The sequence below is a fragment of the Podarcis pityusensis genome (assembly GCF_964106645.2).
Source record: "Podarcis pityusensis genome assembly, chromosome: 7".
NCBI classification, from domain to species: Eukaryota; Metazoa; Chordata; class Lepidosauria; order Squamata; family Lacertidae; genus Podarcis; species Podarcis pityusensis.
In genome coordinates, this window is record NC_138031.1 from 5,611,418 (window position 1) to 5,629,278 (window position 17,861).

The following is a 17,861-nucleotide window of genomic DNA, read 5'->3' on the forward strand; positions in this document are numbered from 1 at the left end:
GGTTATCCTTAAATTGATTTCAGCTATTAGAGCTGATCTGTAGCTCTCAGAAAGCCAGACGGACCGCCTCCAAACTGTTGTAGTTATTAATTACAACACTATATAAAGGGAACATCAGATGGAGAAGAGGTCTAGAATGATCTCATGACATTCAACACTCTCCAGTCACAGTGCTTGGAGGTGGGGGTGCTGGACTTTGCTTAATGAGAACAGCAGGGTTATTACCCCACCCAACACTCCCCAAGTTAAAAAAATGTTTTGTGGAGCTGAGTAGCATTTGTTCAGCTTGTGCTTGTTTTCTATCCTTTTCCAATCAATCCCATTCCCATTCTCATATTTTAAAATGTTTGCTGTCTGGGTCTTAGTATCACCCCTCCCACATTTTGGTTGTAGTTTTTAGGTAAGGTTTATTTAATCAAATCATCAAATCACAGAATCATAGAATTGTAAAATTTGAAGGGATTCCAAGGGTTATCTACTCCAACCCCTTGCAATGCAGGAATCTCAGCTAAAGCATCCATGACAGATGGACAGCCAGCCTCTGCTTAGAAACCTCCAAGGAAGGAGAGTCCACAATCTCCCAAGGGCCATCATATGTATCTCTTCTCAGTCTCCTTCTTTCCAGGCTAAACATACCCAACTCCTTCAACCATTCCTCATCAGGCTTGGTTTCCAGGCCCTTGATGATCTTGGTCACCCTTCTCTGCACACCTTCCAGCTTGTCAATAGTCTTCTTAAATTGTGGTGCCCAGAGTTGGACACAGTATTCCAGGTGTATTTACACCTGAGTTCAGTTTTCTTGTCTTTATTAATATTTTCTTGTGTGTTTGTGTGTTGTGAGTACGCTGTACACAGTCTAATACAGTGTTGTTGTTGTTGTTGTTGTTACTATTATTATTTCCAATTGCTCTGCATGTACCAGCATGCATGCAATAAGGAGTTGGCTGGTGAAAAAGGAGAAAAATAGCAGAAAGAAGCCTACCATTCAGCAAAGATACTTGCCTTCTGGTAAAGGTAAGGTAAAGGTAAAGAACCCTCGGACGGTTAAGTCCAATCAAAGGCGACTATGGGGTTGCAGCGCTCATTTCGCTTTCAGGATGAGGGAGTTGGCGTTTGTCTACAGACAGCTTTCCGGGTCATGTAGCCAAGCATGACTAAACCGCTTCTGGCGCAATGGGGCACCGTGACGGAAACCAGAGTGCACGGAAATGCCGTTTACCTTCCCGCCACAGCGGTACCTATTTATCTTCTTGCACTGGTGTGCTTTTTGAACTGCTAGGTAGGCAGGAGCTGGGACAGAGCAACGGGAGCTCACTTCGTTGTGGGGATTCGAACCGCCGACCTTCTTTTTTTAAAAAAAAAAAAAAAAATATTTATTAATTTTCCAACAGTTTAAACACAACAAAACAGAAAGACAAAAAAAAATAATACAACAATACAATACAATACAAAAACACTACAAAACACTAACACATAAAACTAACAAAACAAGACACAAACCATTTAAAACACAGAACAATTTCCATATTTTATCTTTCATTCACTTATTTCCACGACCTCCTCACACCTCCCTTTTTGTATTCCACTTCTGTTAATTGTTTCAGCAATTCCTTTCCATTTTCCTCTGTTTTCTATCCTATAATTATCTTAACACATTCTAACCTTATTTTTCCCTTTAATACTCTATTAATCTATTTATACTTAATTCCTTATAGCATTTCTACTAAAGCCATATAACTTCATTCCAACATTTTTCTAACATTCATTATTTTTACAGTATTTCTATAAATAGTCTTAAACTTTTTCCAGTCTTCTTCCACCGACTCTTCTCCCTGGTCTCGGATTTCTGCCAGTCATTTCCGCCAATTCCATATAGTCCATCAACTTCATCTGCCATTCTTCCCGGGTGGGTAAATCTTGTGTCTTCCAATACTTCACAGTGAATATTCTTGCTGCTATTGTTGCATACGTAAAAAAAGTTCTATCCTTCTTTAACACCAATTGGCCAACCATGCCCAGGAGAAAGGCCTCTGGTTTCTTCAAAAGGGTATATTTAAATACCTTTTTCATTTCGTTATGAATCATCTCCCAAAGTGTCTTGATCCTTGGGCATGTCCACCAAAGGTGAACTCTAATCCTCAAATTTGTCTGTTTTTCTTTAAGTTCAATCATAGCAAGCGTCAACTTATGTTCATCAAATTGCCTCTGTAGGGCTGGGGCTCTCTTTCTCTTTCTCTCCAGTTGTGTTACTTTACATTCAGCAGCAACGGCTTTTTCCCTGGCTTCCTCTGCAGTTTGCCGTATCAAAGTAGGTTCCTGTATCAATTTCTGGGTGGTTTCTGTATTGCTATTATTTATACTTTCTATATTTAAGTTAATTTTAGTAATTGGAACATCCACTTTCGCATTTATCACGTCCATTTTCCTGTTAAGCTGATCCAGTGAATCATTTATCTTATATAGTGCAGCCACTAAAGCCTCTTCTGTCGACATTCCTCTTAGTTTTAAATGTACTGGTACAAAGGCAGCAACAGAAGGAGCAGGGGGGCCTGATGATGAACCTCTCCTGGATTGTTGCCAAGTCCTCCCAGACCTTAATGTTTTGTCAGCAGTTGACTGGTCTGTTTTTCCTCTTCCATTTACCATAACACTTAAGAGATTCAAGGTCAGTCCCAGAGTCTCACGGTTTTAACTTGCAGCTGGAAATTCCCCTAGCCCAGCTCTTGTAAAGCAACCAGTTTCAAAGGCTTCCACTAGGGGGAAACAGTTTCTATTTGTAATAGTCAATAGTATCCTCTTTTAGACACAATTCAAACAATCCAAAGTTAGTTTCAATTTTCAGTTACTTTTACTCCTTTTTAAAGCAGCCGGAGACAGTAGAAACAATGTATTTCTCTTGTTTAGCTAGCTGTCAATGAACATTCCAAAAGACGTCAGTCCTGCTAGCAGCCCGTTTCCAGGGTCAGAGCGGCGGTATTTTTAGCTCTCTTCGCTCTCTCCTACAGGCATACTCAGTCCACAACTTTCCCCCTCTCTTTTCCTGCCTCCAAGAGGGGGTTTAATGTTCTTTGCCGATGGAAATTTAGTCTTTTACAAAAGGCTTTCCAGGACTCCAGCTTGCAACTTCATTGCCTCAGTCTATTTACAAAAGGGGAAGGCGGACTTCCTGTTTTGAACCTCCCCGTTACGGTGCCAAATTAAACATTTAGAAATCCAATTCTTCCGCTTCAGCTCTACTCACGGGTAATTACTTTAAAATCAAATTGTCCACAGGAAAAGGTCAGCGCTCTCTGGCAACAGCTATGCGGCTTCGCTCCGTGGAAGAAGCAGACGATTCGAAGCACCGCGCCGCTCACCCCATGTCGCTCCGGACCCCCAAAACCGGGTTTCCCCGCGAGTAGGGGAGGCGCAAAAGGTGCCCGCTGAATCCCACGCTCACAGGCTTCTCCCGCCTGTGATTTTAACGGGTCTCCGCCTTCGCCGTGGCGGCCAGACCCAGATTCCCACGGAGCAGATTCCTCCCGATCAGAGGAATTCCGCCATTACCGAAGGTGCCTCCCCGGAAGTCCTGAACCGCCGACCTTCTGATCGGCAAGCCCATGAGGCTCAGTGGCTGGGCTCATGCACACAAAATATGTCAAAAGGGCATATGACCTACACCCTGGGGAGTGATGCCCTTTGACCTACACCCTGGGGAGTGATGAATTTGGGGGCTGAAGTCTAGCAAGAAGGAGAACCCAGCAATGGCTTTACTGGATGGTTTGCAGGACTGCAATGAGATCAGTAGGTTAGCAAGATGGTTTTCTTGTGAAGGGAGCAATAACCATTATTAGAAGGAAGGTGGGTTGTGGCTTGCAGGTACTTGAGCTCTGCTTGTTAATTAGGACTTTGAGACTTGAATCCCCCTCCAGAGAGGACCATGATCAGAAATAATCGCCTTCTGCACGCCTGGCGAGAGAGCACTTTGTGATTCCCCGATTACCAAAAAGGCGATTGTATTATACTGTAGAACTCGAGCTTGCCCTGAATAAACATTGCCTTTCCTTCCCATTAGCAGGTAATGGCAGCAGCTCAGCCATTTTTTCTAATGATCTAAAAATGTAATTGCAGATCATGGGTTCCAGCTTCGTGGGGATTTCTTGGCGGAAGAAAATTCAGGTGTTTGAGGCTACAGCGCTCCGTGCTCAAAGTGTGTGTCTTCTGCAGCTGCTGGGTTTGACTGCAGCAAAGGGTGGAATATACTGAACCTCTGGTTCTGCAGCGGAAACAGCAGGAGCTCAGAGTACAAAACAGGGAGTGGTGAACTTGTTTGAGAAAATAGGGCACATTTAATGGAGCACCTCCTTTCTCATATGATTCCACACCTCCTTTCTTCCTTAAACGAAACTCCTTTCTTTGCCATCTCATTTCCCAGACTCTTACCTGCTTCTCATAGAGTCATAGGATTGTGGGGTAGGAAGGGACCCTCAAGGATCATTTAGTCCAACCCCTTGCAATGGAGGAATCACAGCTAAAGAATCCCTGGCAGAGGACTATCCAACATATGCTTAAAAACATCCCGTGAAGGAGAGCCCACCACCTTCGCACCCCTCCCACAGCTACAATCCCCAGAGTTCCCTGTGAAGAAGGATGGATGGTTAAACCAGTCCAGAAATGGTATCTGTGGGGAGGAGGGTGGAGTAAGGGCCTCCTAATATGGGACGCGGTGGTGCTGTGGGTTAAACCATGGAGCCTAGGACTTGCTGATCAGAAGGTCGGTGGTTCGAATCCCCGCAACGGGGTGAGCTCCCGTTGCTCGGTCTCTGCTCCTGCCAACCTAGTAGTTCGAAAGCATGTCAAAGTGCAAGTAGATAAATAGGTACCGCTCCAGCGGGAAGGTAAACAGCGTTCCGTGCGCTGCTCTGGATCACCAGAAGCGGCTTAGTCATGCTGGCCACATGACCTGGAAGCTGTACACCGGCTCCCTCTGCCAATAAAGCGAGATGAGCGCCGCAACCCCAGATTCGGTCACAACTGGACCTAATGGTTAGGGTTCCCTCTACCTTTACCTTTAACAAAGCCACTTCCGCCTTAAGGAGGATTTGGGGTTGAGGGCTTCATGGGCCCTCCATGTGCACAGGGGGGTGGGAGGCCAGCCCCACACAATTGGGGGATTCTCGGCTGCGTCACCCCCTAGGCAGCCAATCGGGTTGGTCCGGGGGTGTGGCCTGCCCCATAAAGCAGGACGCAGCCAGGGATCTCCCTCTTTGTCCTCTTGGGCTAGTCACACTTCTCTGAAGTCTCTCAGCCCCACTCACCTCACAGAGTGTTTGTTGTCTTCTCCAAGTGGGAGCTGCTGGCAGGCTGGTAGCAGAAACACTGTTCTGAGGGGACTCTGTGGTAAAGCTGCTAAGTCCGACTCCCATCTTCGCTCCATGCTGGAGCACCTACTTGTCTCCCTCTTTTCCTCCAAGCTCCCAGTCTCCAGTGCCTCCCAGATCTCCTTCTCCTCTGTGGTGTGTCCGGTTGTCCACCACCAGGATCCTGGATCCAAGTCATCTTCCTCTGGGCTTTCCCTGAGTGGCTCTTCATCAGGCGGTTTCCACCATTCCTCCTCATCTACCCAGCGTCTAACAGGGCAGCTGGTTGGCACTGTGAGACCAGGATGGGCTAGATGGACCATTGACCTTATCCAGTACAGCCCTTCTTATGTCCTTACTTGCCCCTGGAAGGTTCTCCAGATTGAAGTGCTGCCTTCAGATTGACAAAGGTCCCCAGCCCTGGCATAAGGAAATAATAATAATAATAATAATAATAATAATAATAATAATAATTTATACCCCACCCATTTGTGGCTCCCAACAGAATATTAAAAACACAATAGTTTCCCTTCAACCTCACATGCTCAGTTTAGGATCAAGCTATCTAAACAGTGGCCTCTTCCAACTGCAATTTACCTGATTTGGCACTCATGATCTGCCGCTTCCTATCAACATATAATTTAGAATTGACAGGGCAGCTATTGCATCTTAATTATATTACTGAAATTAATGAGGTCCAAAACTATGTAGGGACATGGTTTGATTATTAGGTGTCACATCTTCTCATCAGTAAGCATGAGTGCTGGGCATTGATATGAGGATGGCCTTGAGAACTTTAGATTGGCTGCATATGTTTATTTATCAAAGAGAATTTTTACTGGATTTTTTTTACCTGAAAACCGAGGGGAGGCAGAGAGACAAGAAGTGATTTTCTTTTGAAGGCAATTAGAAATATTAGCTAAAACACAAGAATGCATAACATCCCGACTAGACTGTTGCAATGGGCTCTGCATCATTCAGAAGCTTCAGGTAGGGCAGAGTTGGGCAGCCCATTTCTTGGCAGGTCCATATTTGCTTCCTCGCTGCCCAGAATCAGCTCCAATGGCTGCCAATTTGCTTCAATACCCAGTTGTAAATGTTGACCTTTCAGAGCTCCGAGAAGCTTGGATGTTTATCATTCTAGGAAATGTTGCCTCCTACATGAGTTTCCCTGGACCATTTAGCATCTTCTGAGGAGATCCTACCCATATTTCACCTCATTTAGAGTCTAAACTATGGAGCGAAAGTCTGTTGGCACAGAGCAGGGCTCTCTTTAGCCAATAGACAAGGGGGAAGGAAGTGTTTGGGTTGCCGTGGGTGAGCCATGGGGAGGATACTGTGGCTAAGGCCATATGGCTGTTTTTGTTAGCCATATGTAAGGATGGGGGAGCGACACAATTCGAATCACTTTTAAAGGTGAATCTCCCTAATTTGCACTTTTTGAAGCAATGCGTGAACCGAAACACAGACATCCTGTGAACTTCTCTGAATTTTGCAGTTGTACTGCACTTCACCAGCCAAGTAATGAGTAAAAAGAAAGAGTAAAGTGTACATAAAGATAAAGGTAAAGGTACCCCTGACCATTAGGTCCAGTCGTGGCCAACTCTGGGGTTGCGGCGCTCATCTTGCTTTATTGGCCGAGGGAGCTGGCGTACAGCTTCCGGGTCATGTGGCCAGCATGACTAAGCCACTTCTGGAGAACCAGAGCAGCGCACGGAAATGCCGTTTACCTTCCCGCTGGAGCGGTACCTATTTATCTACTTGCACTCTGATGTGCTTTCAAACTGCTAGGTTGGCAGGAGCAGGGACCAAACAACGGGAGCTCATCCAATCACGGGGATTCGAACCGCCGACCTTCTGATCGGCAAGTCCTAGGCTCTGTGGTTTAACCCACAGCGCCACCTGCATCCCTAAAGTGTACATAAAAATGTGTTATTTGTGAAAATAATGTGCAAATGGCCAAAGCTGATCCGAGGCTTAAAAAAAGAAGCATGTGTTGTCACACAATTTGAGTTAATAACAATGCTCTTTTTCCTGGGGTGACGCAGGGGTACGCATACCCCTAAACATTTTGTGAATCTAAGTTTGGCCTCATTGAAGGGCAGTATTTCAATATGAGTAGGAAAATGAGAGTACCCCTAAACATTTTTTTTTTAAGAAAAAAGCACTGGTTAATAATATATAGATTTCATACCCTTCAACATTTCTTCAAAGAAAATAGGTACGTCCTAGTCAACAACAATAACAATATTTATACCCCACCTATCAGACTGGCTTCCAACATATATAAAAATGTAATAAAACATTAAACATTGAAAAACTTCCCTATACATGGCTGCCTTCAGATGTCTTCTAAAGGTTGAATAGTTACTTCTCTCCTTGGCTCAGGGGTCGAATAATTCCATACCCCCCAACATTTCTCTGATGAAGCAGGGATGTCCTAAGGAAAACCGGGACATTGTAGGATCAAATCAGAAACCGGGATGGCTTCTGTAAATCTGGAACTGTCCCTGGAAAATAGGGACACTTGGAGGGTTTTGATATTTCCCATTCTGAACCTGAGTGTTGTCAAGAGCGGGCCATTGGGCCTTGCTGAGTCTTGCCCCAATGAAATCTCTATTTCTGTCCTCCATTCTAAAAATCTGAACTGGAACCCTAACATAGGTGAGGTTCCTAATGTTTGATGTCTTACTGTGATTTAATTTGTTGGAAGTCACCCAGAATGGCTGGAGTAACACAGTCAGATGGGCGGAATATGTATGTATGTATGTATGTATAAATAAATAAATAAATACTATTATTATTAAAAATGTCCAGTAGCACCTTAGAGACCAACCAAGTTTGTTCTGGGTATAAGCTTTTATGTGCATGCACATGAAAGCTTATACCCAGAACATTTTTTTTAATTTTTAATTTATTTATTTAGACTGTGTCAGACCAACACGGCTACCTAATAATAATAATATAAATAAAACTTTATTTATATCCCGCCCTCCCCAGCCAAAGCCGGGCTCAGAGCGGCTAACAACAATAAAAGTAACATAGCTGTCAGGGAGAGGCAAACGATAAAAGAGCTAAGGCGAGAGACCAGCACTTATAGAGAGCCGAAAGAGATAATTAGTAGTCTGTCGTCTGACAGCGAAGAGAAGGCAGGGAGGGGGAGGCTAAGCCCGGAACCAGTCATTCTGTAAACAGAGGAAATCAGAGGCGGGGTTTCCGCAGACTTGCATGTTGGGCAAAAAAAAGTAAAAAGAAACCAGACACGGCATCTTCGCCGACAGGGTCGGACATGCTCTGAAGCACTGGAGATGTTCTTTGAACTTTGTAAATAAATCAAAGAGATTGTAAATGGCAGCGAGCCTGGAGTTTTTATCTATGCCGGCTTGGCAGCACACACCTCTCACAATAGCATTCTAAAATCAATTCAAAATCAAATTAATGGCAGCCATTGGGCTAGAGTTCTGTGAGGATTACCAAAGGATTACCTACCTATTATTATTATTATTATTATTATTATTATTATTATTCATACAGGGATGGTGAACCTGCAGCCCTCTGAATATTTGCTGGACTCCAGCTCCTAGTATCCCTGACCATCGCCCATGACACCTAGGAATGATGGGAGTTGGAGTCCAATGGCATCTGGTGGGCCACAAGTTCGCTATTCCTGCTACAGTAATACACTCAAAGGCACCAGCCCCCCGGTGCTCAGCTGACTGCAAAGTTTTTGCTAGAGGCAACAGAAGGGCAGGCCCTGATTTTTTGCACCGGGAAGCAACTTGTACGGAATTTCCATCTCAACTAATAATCAATTTATGTAAATGCAATGCATTACATATGCGTGTCTAATTTGGCTGCTTGAGATTATGACAAGCACCATTAAGCCTCCCCCCATTACATTGGAAGTGGTGAGAGAGAGAGAGAGGGCGACAATTTCCTTTAAAAAGATGCTTGTTGTGATGACCTTTTTAACAAAAAAAATAGCAGCGAACTGTAGCGCTGTAATCTTTTCTTTGAAATGTGGATTTCTGCCCAACATTTTAATACGGTGGTGCACTTACTGGAATGCTTACGCTTCAACCTTTAGGGTCACTGGATTGCGACTGAATAGAATAAAGTTAGCGAGAGAGGGAGCAGAAAAGAGAGAGAAGCTTTATTTGCATTAAGCACATTAACGTCTCACTGCTGACAGTGCTCCTATTATATTTCACTTCAATACAGCTGAAGTATGTTTTTAAAAGATCAACTTCCCCTTCCTTTAATGATCGTATATGGGACAGGTAAGGTCATATATGGTGCAGTGCAAGCCTTAGGTGCAACTCTTTGCAAGTTGCACCCATCGTCCAATCACCGTCTGTTCGCCTGCACAGTTTGATTTCAAACTGCATGGGCAAAAGTGGGTTGCCTGGTGTCATTGTGACTTTAGGTGATTGACAGGTGCGTATTGCCACTCACCTATCCAATTTGGCCCATGGAGGAGAAAAGGTTCCCGTTTGCAAGCTGGATCCACCACTGCCTTGAAATCTGCATTGCTTCTTTTTTAAAAAATAATAATAAATCATTTTTATTGATTTTCCAATAAAAACAGCCAATCAACAAATCCATATCATAATCCAATTAAAAACAAGAAACTAAAATTTAAAAAAGACCAAATTGTAATCCAGATTGTAATTATTTTTTTTTCCTGGCTTCCCATAGTCTGGACCTCTGAAGCATATCTCCAAATCTTCAGTCCTGCCTCTTCTCGATGTTTTCATATTTTCTGCCTTCTGGTCTTAACGCTTTAAATTTCTCTGTCCCTGGCTATGTGATTCACAATCATGTCAAAAATCATGTGTCCTTTCATCCACCAAGTACAGCTTTATTTGTAAATATATATTTTTTCAACTGTCTATTTACCAGCGCAGCTTTTCCTGACTTCATTCTAATCTTCCAATCTGGGCTGTTGTCCAAGTTTATCATTTGAAGTTTAACAACACAGCAGCTCCCAAGTTGTTAAATCACTCCAATCCGGGCAGGCAATCTGCATTGCTTCAACCACCATGTTTCTTGTCCTCATCACCAGAAGACAGAACCAGTGACCTTCCATTGAATCAGGTCATTGGTCCATCTAACCCACCATTCCCTTGCTGTGAATCTCTTGTGTTGGGTTTCTCCTGTCATCTTTAGACGAGAGATGTGAAGAATTGACCCTGAGACCGTCTGCATGCAAAGACCAGGCTATGATACAGAGCTATTTCCCTTTTTGTTTTAATGGTGGTGGGACATTGGCTCATCTATTCTGGTGGTAACTCAATGCCACAATATGTGGTGATGGCCACTGGATTTGATGTCTTTTAAAGGGGATTAGACATTCATGGATGATAAGGCAATCGGTGGGCATTCCTAGTTGCAATGGCAGTATGCTACCTTCAGAATCAGGGGTAAAAATCAGGTCTCTGCATACCAGTTGCTGGAGAACCTAAGCAAGAGAAGACCATTGCTCTTATATGTTATACTCAGCTTGTGGAGCTCCCAGAACCATCTGTTTGGTCACTGTGGGCAGCGGTGGCGATTGCTGTATAAAGTGAAATGCATGAACACACAAGGGAACCTGTCAAATTTGCAACACACACATGACATCCCAGGACACTTGCTAGGAAACTGGGATTGTCTGCAGCCCCCTGTAAACATTACATTCACGGGCAAATTTGGGTTTGCTAAAGTATGCCCTGTGAAGCAGTCCTCAAACGCTGGCTCCATCTTCATGCCATTAAGAAAAATTAGACTATACAATATTCAAGGTCCTTTGATGACTTAATTTAAATGCATATTCTTTAAAAACTCTGGTGAGGGCTTCATTTTAATCTACTTCGTTTGCATATTAATCAAAGCCACGTTTTAAAAATGTGAGTTTGAGCTTACCGAAGCCATCAATCAACAATGGAGCAGGGCTTTGTGTTAATGTGCAAAATGGCAGCCCGTTTCTATAAATCATTGTGGTGGGAAAGGGTCACAGGAAGCTGTTCTTCCCAATATTTCCACAAATTCTGTCCTCTGGAGAACATGCTTCTTTACCACCACCACCACCTTGGACTCAAATGAAACTAGAGTCACAGAATCATGCTCATATTCTAAAACATGCGTGCAGTGTCAGGTGAAACACACATAGGGGCTTATTGATTTAACTTACCAGGGACAATCTTTCACTCCTCCCCATTTTGGAAATGATTCTTTCCAGGATAATTTGGTGAAACGTCAATGTGACCCCCCCATTAAACGCCAGTGGAGTTCCATTTAAAGGAGAGTAGAAAGCACCCTCTGTTCCATTAAGGGAAGAGCTATTTGGGTGAATTGTGGAGGAAGGAGTGGAAGTGGGTGGGATTTGGTCAGGTGTGGAGAAGATGGTGACCAGGTGTGGTGGGGTTTGTGAGCAGAGAGAGGTGGGGAAGCAAGACTCTCTCTCTCTCTGTGTGTGTGTGTGTGTGTGTGTGTGCCTATTGTAGCTGTAGATCAGGGGTGGCCAACTCCCAAGAGACTGCGATCTACTCACAGAATTAATAACTGGCAGTGATCTTCCCCCTTTTTACCGGTTCAGGAAAAAGTTGTGTAGCTTTATTTAGGGAGGTGGAAAGCCCCATTTTTAGGGGTACAGGGCAATGTTCTTGAGCTTTTTTTAGTGAAGAGGAAAGCCCTGATTTTAGATAATTCCAGACTAACCTGAAGGGTTAAACCACACGGGTGGCACTGTGGGTTAAACCACAGAGCCTAGAACTTGCTGATCAGAAGGTCGGCGGTTTGAATCCCCGCGACGGGGTGAGCTCCCATTGCTCGGTCCCTGCTCCTGCCAACCTAGCGGTTCGAAAGCACGTCAAAGTGCAAGTAGATAAATAGGTACTGCTCCGGCGGGAAGGTAAATGGCGTTTCCGTGCGCCACTCTGGTTTGCCAGAAGCGGCTTAGTCATGCTGGCCACATGACCCGGAAGCTGTACGCCGGCTCCCTTGGCCAGTAAAGCGAGATGAGCGCTGCAACCCCAGAGTCAGCCACGAATGGACTTAACGATCAGGGGTCCCTTTACCTTTAACCTCAAGGGAGAAAGGGCAACAGCCACTCGCCAACAGATCACTGTGTAAACTCCATCTTCCATTCTGCAGATCGTGAAACAATGGAGTGAGGAGTGACAGGGCAGGTCCAGATTCTATTTTACTTACACTAAGGAAAGGGACCCTGTGATCGACCGCAATCTACCAAAACCTCCCGGGGATCTACCAGTAGATCGCAATCGACCTGTTGGACATCCCTGCTGTAGATGTTTTAACATTTGCACCCATAATGGGAATCCATTTGGATGTACAGAGAGGATGAAATCCTAGAAAGGTGTGATGCCTCAGGATTAAGTGGGGGCTAAGGGGCACACAGGGGAAGGAGAGGGGGTGAAGTTCCACTGGGTGGAAGTCGTTCCATCTCTGCAATGACTTCACTGGATTCAACCTTGTGCTTCTGGAACTCTAGCTCTTCATGAGGCTTGACCCTAACCCAACTATTTTACATTGAGGCAGCTTTCAAAAGTACCGTATTTTTCGCCCTATAGGATGCACTTTTCCCCCTCCAAAAATGAAGGGGAAATGTGTGTGCGTCCTATGGGGCGAATGCAGGCTTTCGCTGAAGCCTGGAGAGCGAGAGGGGTTGGTGTGCACCAACCCCTCTCGCTCTCCAGGCTTCGTGGACGTCTCCGCTGCTTGCGGAGAGTTGCCCGCACGCTGAAGCCTGCGCACACTGAGCTCAGCGCGTCCAGGCTTCGCGGACCTCTCCGCAAGCAGCGGGAGCCAGCGCTGGGCTCCCACGGCTTGCAGAGAGCTGCCTGTTTGGGGGCTGGGGTCGGGGGAAGCTTGGGCTCCCCCCCCCAGCCCTGCGCCTGGGGAAAAAATAATTTTTAACCCTTTATTTCCCCCCCAAAAAACTAGGTGCGCCTTATAGGACGGTGCGTCCTATAGGGCGAAAAATACGGTAGTTTGGGGTTGCATGAGTGGGTGGGGCAGGAATCAAAATTCTCCCCAGGTTTGGCCAAACCTGCGGGTACACACCTAAAGTATCTTGCTGGATCCCCACCAGACAAAAACAGAGTACTAATTGCAAGCAACAAATTGCAAATGCATGAACTAACAAATTATGCGCTGTAATTTCACAAATGACTAATTGTTATTATGAAGTATGAATTAATGTGTAAAATAAGTTTGACAGCCCCTTAAGAGATTAAGATTTATGACAGCTGTAGGGTAATAGCTTCACTTGGAATGTTCTCTTCAGCTCCAACTGCCGAAGCGCCTGGGTTTTTGTTTTTTCTTTTGCAGAAGGCATTGTTTTAAGGTCATCCCAAATGCATCGTTAGGGAGGCACTGCTTAAACAATGACAGTTTCTTTATACTGAGATGCATACTACTGCCATCCTTAAAAGTATCTATAAGGGCCACCCCCACTCCCCCATCTGGGGACCCAGATTAGTCACTACCTGACTGAGGATGACCCAGGGCATGTCCAATCCAATGTAGATCAATTCCCAGGAGACACCCAAGCCAATTAAATGGGACTAATGTTTAACTGGGACACGGGTGGTGCTGTGGTCTAAACCACAGAAGGTCAGCGGTTCGAATCCCTGTGACGGGGTGAGCTCCCATTGCTTGGTCCCAGCTCCTGCCAACCTAGCAGTTCAAAAGCACACCAGCGCAAGTAGGTAAATAGGTACTACTCTGACAGGAAGGTAAACGGCGTTTCCATGCGCTGCTCTGGTTTCAGTGTTCAGTTGCGCCAGAATGACCTGGAAAAACTGTCTGCAGACAAATGTTGGCTCCCTCGTCCTGAAAGCAAGATGAGCGCCACAACCCATAGGTTGCATTTGACTGGACTTAACCATCCAGGGGTCCTTTACCTTTACCTTTAATGTTTAACTGGGAGCTTTTAAACCCTAATTAATCATATGGCCAGAAGGGTTCAGAGATCCACAGGAGCAACAGATCTGGTCTCCATGGAGTGCATTGCCTGTCACTGCTACCTCGGCGACTGTGGCAGTGACGGTTGTGCCATGCTCCTTGGATGCCATATTTGTTGCTTCCTTGACAGCCCCCCCATGCCACCTCTACAGCAGCCTCTTGGTGAACAGAAGGCACGTCTGGTCTCCTTTCAACCCTAGGGTTTGGGGGAGACCATCACTAGAACCTCCCATTTGTCAAGAGGCCACTGTGCATCTCACATCCATGATGGCCTCTTGGCAAATAGGAGGTCCTACTGGTCCCATGGACTGCAAGAAGATCAAACCTATCCATTCTGAATGAAATCAGCCCTGAGTACTCACTGGAAGGACAGATCCTGAAGCTGAGGCTCCAAGACTTTGGCCACCTCATGAGAAGAGAAGACTCCCTGGAAAAGACCCTGATGTTGGGAAAGATGGAGGGCACAAGGAGAAGGGGACGACAGAGGACGAGATGGTTGGACAGTGTTCTCGAGGCTACCAGCATGAAGAAGAAGAAGAAGAGTTTGGATTTGATATCCCGCTTTATCACTACCCGAAGGAGTCTCAAAGCGGCTAACATTCTCCTTTCCCTTCCTCCCGCACAACAAACACTCTGTGAGGTGAGTAGGGCTGAGAGACTTCAAAGAAGTGTGACTGGCCCAAGGTCACCCAGCAGCTGCATGTGGAGGAGCGGAGACGCAAACCCGGTTCCCAAGATTATGAGACTACCGCTCTTAACCACTACACCACACTGGCTCTCACACTACACCACACAAACTCACACATGAGTTTGACCAAACTGCGGGATGCAGTGGAAGAGAGGAGTGCCTGGTATGCTCTGGTCCATGGGGTCACAAAGAGTCGGACACAACTAAACGACTAAACAACAACAACTGGTCCCTAGTGAGGAAATGGGGGGACTGCCCTCTGGGGTCTCCTGGGCTCTACACTGACCCTGTATGATTTAGAGTGGGGTCCCTTTCCCCCCATGTTGTCCTTTGATTCCCAGTACAACCATTGGGCAAGGTTCATAGAATCACGGAACTGTAGAGTTGGCAAGGACCACAAGGGTCATCTAGTCCAACTCTCTGCAATGCAGGAAATCTTTTGCCTAGCATGAGGCTTGAACTCCAGACCCTGAGATTGAGTCTCATGCGCTACCAGCTGTCCTATCCAGCTGATCTAGCAATATGCTACCATCAGATCCAGAGGCTGTATGCTTCTGAACTGACAATTTCAGATCCCCCAAGTGTCCCTATTTTCCAGGGACAGTCCCGCATTTACAAAAGCCACCTGGGTTTCTGATTTGATCCTGGAACATCTCACTTTTCCTTAGGACGTCCCTATTTTCATTGGAGAAATGTTGGAGTGTATGGAGTTATGCGACCCCCAAGCCAAGGAGATAAGTAACTATACAACCTTTAGAAGACATCTGAAGGCAGCCCTGTGCTGGGTTTATATTTTGAATGTTTAATGTTTTTATTGTATTTTATATATGCTCAAAGCCATAAATAATAAAAACAAAATTATGGAGAAATGTTGGAGGGTATGTGATCATCATTCTGTGAGTGCCCCCTCCATTAGAGGTCCAGAGGGTGGCAACGCAAGAACAGGCCTTTTCTATGGCAGCTCTTCATTTATTAAATGCTCTCCTCAGGGAGGGACACCTGATGCTTTCATTACATATATTTAGGCACCAGAAAACAAATTCCACTTCAACCAGGACTTTGGCTGTTAAACAATCTATAGCCTTTTAATTGTGTCTGGGGGTGGTTATTGTGTTATGCATTTCATGGTTTTATTCTGTGTTTTTATGTTGTAAATCACCCTGTGATATGCAGATGGAGAGTTTAATTTTTATTAAGAATAAGAACAAGAATAGAGATGTTTTCCAAACCAAGATGCGAACCAAAACACAACTATCCTTTCACATTCACATATCTCTGAATTTTGCAGCAGAAGTATGCCAAAAGGCTTTATTTGGGGAAGGTGGACACAGAACTGCATAGAGCAATGAAAATATGTGTTATGCTTGAGAACATTATTTGTAATCATGTGCAGATTAGGCAAAACGGTCTGCAGAAGTGGGTATGTTGGGAGGAATTCACACAGAAAATATGTGTGAATTTTCATGCAGACTTTTTTTTAAAAAAAGGATTTGCAACCTTATGGAGAATGGATTTAAGATGGGAGTGGGGAGGACCCAGGAGAAACCAGAACTGACATATTCATCCATCCCTAACGTTGTGTATGTTCCTTGGCTTTCCTTGGCGCAGAAATGCTATTAATTTGGTTCAGAGCATGGAGTTGTAAAACACACAATATTTTTAGCTACACCTGAAGTTCCCTTGGGGATGGCATGCAGCTTGAAGGTAGTGTCCCAGATCTGAATTTCTACCACCATTTCTCAGGCTCGCTGTGCCAATTTTCACCTTTGGAGGCAATCCAGTTTTCTGACTGAAGCCACCTCCATTTCATTTCCCAACCACCTTCTGAGATGAAAAGCTGGCCAGATGTTCCACCTGCTCATTATGCAGCATCTGTCTATCAAGGCCAGCAGGAAGCCTCAGCAAGAGCCATGGTTAAGCAAACAGGGGAGGAAAATGGAACATAAACATCGTGATGTGAAAATTTGCAAGGTGCAGTTCAAGGAGAAGCCCTCGGATTGCTGCTATTATTATTTCCCTGTGCAGAAACGTACGTGCGAAATGATTCCAGACAGGCAATTGCTGTTTTGGAGAAAAGCTTAGTACAAATCCATGCTATTGCATACTGTTATAATGCAAAGAGGCCTGCTGGATCAGACCAAAAGCCAACCTGCATGCTGTTCTTGAAAGACCTACACTGGCTCCCAGTACGTTTCTGAGCACAATTCAAAGTGTTGGTGCTGACCTTTAAAGCCCTAAACGGCCTCGGTCCAGTATACCTGAAGGAGCGTCTCCACCCCCATTGTTCTGAGGTCCAGCTCTGAGGACCTTTTGGCAGTACCGTCACTGCAAGAGGTGAGGTTACAGGGAAACCCAGCCAGATGGGCGGGGTAGAAATAATAAATTATATTATTATTATTATTATTATTATTATTATTATTATTATTATTATTATATATTATTATAAGGTGACCAACTAGGGCTTGCCTCTGGGACTCCCCCAAACCAATAGTTTTCTCCCAGTCACAATCCAAAAGCAATTGCATATTCTCCAACATTTCTCCGATGAAAATAGAGAACCCTATTTAATAAAATAATAATAATAATAATAATAATAATAATAATAATAATAATATATTTATACTCCACTGATTGGGTCTGATTGGTTCATATACTGTATGTACTTCAAAGCCAATGAAGGACATTGGCATTAACATGTAAACCAAACAAATTTCTTGTTGATTATATGGTGGACTCTTTCCCCTCTGGCTCATGCATGGACTCCACCAATTGGCAGCAGCTCCCTGTGATCTTAGCTCAATGATTTGCCTGGTTTTGCAGTTGGTCAGGGATCTTGGTACATACTATGGTAGCAGGGCCAGATTTAG

General features: G+C 44.8%; 1 long non-coding RNA gene across 1 annotated transcript; it reads left to right on the plus strand.

Annotated features, from left to right (window-relative positions):
• Window positions 1-2,026: 2,026 nt before the first annotated feature.
• LOC308480955 lies at window positions 2,027-11,668 on the plus strand. The gene is made up of 3 exons (XR_013988353.1): window positions 2,027-2,308; window positions 4,111-4,189; window positions 11,560-11,668. It is a non-coding gene; the product is annotated as an uncharacterized lncRNA (long non-coding RNA).
• Window positions 11,669-17,861: the final 6,193 nt, after the last annotated feature.